The 6,372-nt window shown below is 33.6% G+C and overlaps 1 long non-coding RNA gene across 1 annotated transcript; it reads right to left on the bottom strand.

Annotated features, from left to right (window-relative positions):
* Positions 1-418: 418 nt before the first annotated feature.
* Positions 419-4,574, bottom strand: LOC126961753 (uncharacterized). The gene is made up of 2 exons (XR_007728413.1): positions 4,337-4,574; positions 419-1,566 (listed from the first exon to the last, which is right to left on the bottom strand). It is a non-coding gene; the product is annotated as an uncharacterized LOC126961753 (long non-coding RNA).
* Positions 4,575-6,372: the final 1,798 nt, after the last annotated feature.

Below are 6,372 nucleotides of genomic sequence, written 5' to 3'. Positions count from 1 at the left end.
TTTTTAAAAGTATTATTACAGTTTGTGAAACCAAATCCAGTGAGTTAAATGTTCCACCTTTTTCCACAGTGTTCTTTGTATAATGTATTACAATTAGTGAAGGTGAAGTTAAATGGGCCAGTGTAATATTTTAGATGCCATTTCTGGAAGTTTCTTTAATACTGAGTAGAAATTTTTTTAAGGAACTTATCTTAGGCAAAATGAGGGTGTGCCAAAGAGAGACAGGATAAAATTGGACTATCAATTTCAAGAAAAAAAAAAAAAGGAATATTTGCCTCTACTTGAGTGAAGGGAAAATAGATTTCGGAAGAGTATAGCATAACATTTAGCTGAAAAAGATATTGCAATTGTTGTGAATAAATGAATTTGATCTCAATTGAAAAGAATTTTTATTCCAAAACAACTCTAATAAACACAGTGTATGTAAATAAGATTTATTTTTAAAAATGGACACATTATTTCCATTTTTAAGGTTAGACCTTGAAATTACATGTATGAATCTATTTTTCATTAAGAATTCTACTTTTATAGAAAAGTTATTTGGGGCAAATTATATTCTTGATCCTGAGGATTGGCAGTCTTTTTATTGTACTTAGGCATTTAAAATTTTTTTAGCAAAAATAATTTTAATATACCTTTTCTGTGAAAGCAGTGATTTCAATTAAAAATAAGTGTGTCATTATTTATGTATTGATTCTCCAATTTGTCTCCACAAGGATTTGAAACAGAGTATAACATTATGAATCTGGAAGCAAGGCATCTCTGTCATTATACAACCTTACACCTCAGTAAAAGGGGAGATGTGAGAGCTGTTTAAATGCCATGAAGAGAAGCATGAGAAAAATCAATGCTGAAATGAGTAATTGAATGATGTTTGCAGGGGCTGAGTAGGTCATCATTAGGCATGACACGATTATGACGACATTTCTAGAGTTATTCGACCCAATGTACATGATATCTAGTAAGACTAGAAATTACATTCACTGCTTTGATTTACATAATGCTTTAAATAATTAGAACGTAGTCATCAGGCTAATATGTTGCAGAGGAAGATGGAATAATCAGACAGTAAGATAATTCAGTCACAGTGGTGACCTTGGCAATGCTCGCATTTTGTTACTTTCTTGAGAACCTGAGAAAACACTTCCTCACTGAAAGTAAGACTACAGACCTTATAAGATAGAACTAAAACAAAAATTCGATACAGCCAATAATGATATTGGTGAGACCTTCTGTGGCACCTGCTTATGATAGATGTTTCTACATGGAGAGTGAAATAAGTAACCTTATTTAGTATATGATAATTGGTGCAGCATCCCAGATGAGCATCGTTTTATTTATTAAACTGTATGCCCTGTAACCAAGGCATGGACTTCCATTTGGGGCTCTCCATCGTGCTGGAATCTCCCTGAGAGCACATTTTTGCTTTTTCTTCCTTTCTCAGTGATGTTGTTACATCCAGAAAAGGAAAGTCAGAGCAATGCTGGAGAACACTACTGTTAGGTCCTATTTTAGTCATATTATGTAGCTCTGTATGTTTGAACCACATCTTCTTAGAAATGGATTCTATTTTAAAATAAAAAGAAAAGAAAAATTATAAAGGTTATATTGAATATTTCTAGTAATGCAAAACTCATATTCTCCTTTGAGACAAACTAGTCCCTTGATGAATAGCAATAGTGACTGGGAGGGAAAAAAAACTGTCCTGTATGGTAGCGAAATATACCTCTCTACAACCCTTGCTTGTTGTTCTAATTGCTTTCTTAAGGCACTACAGGGAATGTGCTTAGTCTTTTTCCTAGAAATAATTTTTCATATATTTGAAGAGAGTTATTACATTCTCAGGCTTCATTCACTTTTTTAGACAAAACAGTTTCACCTTTTTTAACTAACAGAATATTGATTCCAGAACTCCCACTTACGCTAGTGGTCTCTCCCTACATACTCTGTGCTCTAAATGTATGCTGACACGGACTGAAAATGATGCACCAACTGTTTTTCCCCAGGATATCATCTTCTTTTCTCTAGAAACTCTGTTCCTATTAGTATTACATTAACAACAACAAAAATAAAGTGAGCAATTGGACTCCCTCATTTTATTGTTAATTTACTGAGTTTGCTGCTAACAAAAATCCTCTAATTCCTTTTACCTGATGTTCTTGTGTACTAATTTTCTACAATCTTTCAAGGTTCATTTTTCAAACTTATATTCTTGCCTTTACATTTAATCCAGAAAATCATTGTAATTTTTTAATGCTAATTCGGTCTTCTAAGGGTGTTCTCACACACTCTCTCCCACTCTGGCTCTTGCTCTTTATCTCTATCTCTGTCTCCATCTCTCTCAGTCTGGGGCCATCCTTAAATCTGCTTCTGTTGCACGGGCCAGGGAGAAGGTTGGAGCTCTGCAACCTGCCCCTAGAGACACTCCCAGGAGGATCTGGATACACCAGGGTGTTTCAACTTAATATTGTCAGACAGACAGCCAGCATCTTCTTTTCTGCAGGACTGTAAGTAAATGCATTATCAAGTAACTGCTAATACTGAGTTACATTTTCTTTATACAGAGCAATTAGTTTGCCATGAGTTGGAAGATATATTTATCTATCTAGGACTATGTACTGAATTGCTTAATTGTTTGAAAACTAGTGCAATATATTTCAGAACCTACATTTTTAGGATCAGGCTTATCTAAGGTAGCTAATTCATCCTGTCCCCAAACTCTACACCTAAAGTCATCTTAGAAAGGCCTAAAATAAATTACTTTGGAGATGTACTTGTATCAATAAAAATGGAGATGATATCCTAAAGCATTAGTACTGCATATCTTCTAGATTCTGTTTAAGAAGAATCACAACATGGATGTAAAAAGCTGTAGAAAGTATGAGAAAAATTGTTGCCATCTGATAAAAATGTCTTTCCAGGTAAAGTAACTTAAAAACCTTTTCCACATTTGGAGGAAATGCTGCCTAAATCAGAATAAATCAACTTCTCTTTGAAATTGACTTGATTTAGAAATGTTATTGTGATAATAAATTATAGTTTTCTCCCAGCATGTAAGACCTTATAATGGAAATCTGGAAGCCACAATTCTGTCTTGTGTTCAATATTATTTTCTACTGGGCACTGGCCAAAAATTCATTACAGCTTAAACATAGTTAATTTATTTCTACCTACCTCAGGGTATGTTACAGTAATTAATGGGGGCAGAAAGATTAACTAAAGCAGAAAGATATTATAAAAATTATATATTTTATTTTGATTATATGTTTGAACCATATTTATGTATTTTATTACTCATGTTTCTAAATTATCTATATTTTATAGAATTTTAGAATGCTATTTTATATTCTGAAATGGAATTCCTGCTGAAAACACTAAGTAAATTCAACATTAAGACAAGTAAAATAAATAATATACCATCTAAAACATTTTATCATTTGTTATTTGAGCGATTGTAGTAAAATCACCAGAGAGGAATATGTAGTTGCAACCATCCACTGTATTTTCAAGATGCTCAGCAACCACGAAATGAATTTCACATCAAGACCATAATGAGAAAAGAGATTCCAGAATAATTTCCTACTTCTTGAATTGAATGTGAATGAATAGAGAAGGCAGATCATTTCTAAAAACAACATCTCATCCAGTGAACTGAATCCTTACAATCTGTGTATTAGGAATCAACATTTGAAAAATTAGGCAATCATGTTGACATGTTCAGGCGATTTTTATTTTGAATATAGTCTATTTCTTCCAGACAACAACAGCCACCACAACTAACTTTTCCATTTTTTAAAATAAGTTGAGTAATAATAGCAACACTTCCAAGTGAACAATCAAGACCTAAGAGTTTTGTTATGAACCAACTACCAGAGGAAATGGTAAGATTTGTGTTATGTTTTTTTCCATCTTCCAGCAGGTCATTTATAATTATGGCTATTAGCTCTGTGACCATCCACCAATAACTTCTCTTCTGATAACCCTTTGATTCTTTAAATAAAGGATTTTACTTCTTATGTTATTCAAAATATGAGTGTTGAACTTAGCACCTTGTGTTCTGGTTAATTATAAATATCGTCATCTTCCTGATAGATTAGAATCAAGTTGTCTATGTTCTAACTAAGGACATGTCATTTCACCTTTTTAAGCCCCACTTTCTTATTCACAATGTGTGGATAACAATCTTTTCAAATAAACAACACTGAATCCAAAGATTTTGTTAACAAAACTTTTAAAAGAATTAAATAAATATATAACAAGGGAAATAAAGAGGTTCTTCTTTAACACACTCCTATGTTTTATTTGAAATATAAATACAAAAATAAGCTAGCCTCACATTCAAGCTAAATAATCCACTTGGTGTTCAGCTTAAAAATATGATTTCCTGAGTAGGTTTCATAGAGTTTGTTGCCCATTAGCTTAATGCCATTTCTGTCCGCTTCATGTCTCATTGAAGCCAGCAACTATTTTTAGGCCTTGATGGTCTACAGGGCTAGTGCTCAGAAGCAGCACAGGTCTGAAGAGGAGACAGCAGCCCTTTACTTGGTAAGAACCACACTGTAATTGAAGATGAGGTTTGAAGGGAAGGAGGAAGTTTGCTGGAGCTGTTTTTGCTTGAAGAGTTGTTTTTGCACACAATGCCACACACACTCCGGCGACAATTTTGGAATGAACACCTCATGCTAATGCTGCTTTTACCATTTTCTTAATTTTACATCAGAGACAAACAGCCTCTTAAACACTGTACCTTAAAGATACTTTTGACTTCCCTATATATCTGGGTTTTATCTGTTGTGCAGAGCGGTAGCATCTTTGCTGACTGGCAAGCTTTTGTTCAGTGTTGCAGCTTGGATTTTACATCTAGCAAAAAAGAAAAACCTGCGATTTTTATAAATCATTTTATTTTTTAAAAAAGCAGAAAACAAACATCCTTCCTTCAGAATTCTCCTTTTCAAAATAAAGCCTGCAAGCCAATGGTAGCAATGCCTTCACTTTTAAGGCACCTTGTACAGGATATGTCTGCTTGAAGAATCTGTCATCTCAGCTTAAGGACCTTGTGTTTTGTGGCCAACCAAAGAACATTGTGTACCCTGAGCCTTGTTAGGAAACACATTAGGTACTGCTTAATTTATTTTAAACCTAATTTTAAGCAGGGAAATCAGGTTAGATTTAGCACTTTACTATAAATTATACTTTCTGCGTACATAGATGAAATTAATTTGGGGTGGGGGAATTTGAACTAAAATACATATTCCAAAAAGTTTGCAAATTCTGCTTTTGATCATTTAAAAGAGAAATACAGGGTTGCATTAAGCCTTTAATCAGAAAGACAAAAACTAAGAAAAAAATATTAACATCTTCTATGGATCAAAATAAATTTTTCACGTATTAAAAAGTCTCCCTTCCCAATTATCTTACTGAACTGACTGGTAAGATTTCTTCCTTTGTTCTGAAATATGTCAGAATCTTAGAGAAACTAGATCAATAAGAATATATCTATAAATGTATGTGCACAACAAAAAACATAAAGAAATATATAACACTATATATGTGTGTAAATATATATACACATACATATATATGTTCTACATGGGCTAAATGCAACATAAGATATTCTTCTGGTAAAATTGTTATTCTAAACCATGTCAGCGTTTTAAAAATTTTATCTTACTTTTCATTTTGAAACAGTGTAAACCTTTACATAAACGTTGCAAGAATGGTACCTGACTCTCTTTATCTTCAGTGTACTCCCTGATTTGCTCAGCCCCATGCAGGTTACCAACACAGTCGCAGTACTAGCCATATCCTGGGCTCCTCCCCATCAGTGCATTGACTGCACTGACCAAATCCTTGACCCAGACCAACGGGAAGTAGAAAGGACCATACTACCTTTTAAAACATCATTTGAATTATATTGAGGAACGCCAGGCGTTTCCAGATGTGCTCTAGCTGAGTCTTCTGCTTCAAGACAAGATTGTGCAATCTCCATTTCAGACATTTCCCCTTTCCTTGTAAAGTTCTAAGAAAAAAAGTCCACATCAGAATTTCATACAAACTATCAGCTCTACGTTACTTTTCAAATGAAGCACCGTGAAGTTTGGCAAATTCTATTTCTAGTTTTCTCTCACAATCAGCAACTATAGCAAACACTGAGTGGAGGAGGGAAACATGAGGGAAAATATAGGAAAATCAATTTTATCTACTGCAATTAGAGAAAATAAACCCTATGGAATATTCTGCTTTATTGAATTGGATCTGAATCATCAAATGAAATACATTTTATCTATTATATCTGGCTTATTTATAGAATGTGGTTTATTACATTATACAGTAACTGGAAGGTATTGTGTGAGTCATTTAGCTACTCACCAA

Source organism: Macaca thibetana, chromosome 8 (genome assembly GCF_024542745.1).
Source record: "Macaca thibetana thibetana isolate TM-01 chromosome 8, ASM2454274v1, whole genome shotgun sequence".
Lineage (NCBI taxonomy): Eukaryota > Metazoa > Chordata > Mammalia > Primates > Cercopithecidae > Macaca > Macaca thibetana.
Note: the sequence above shows the minus strand (reverse complement) of the source record. Positions and strands in the feature narration are given on the sequence as shown.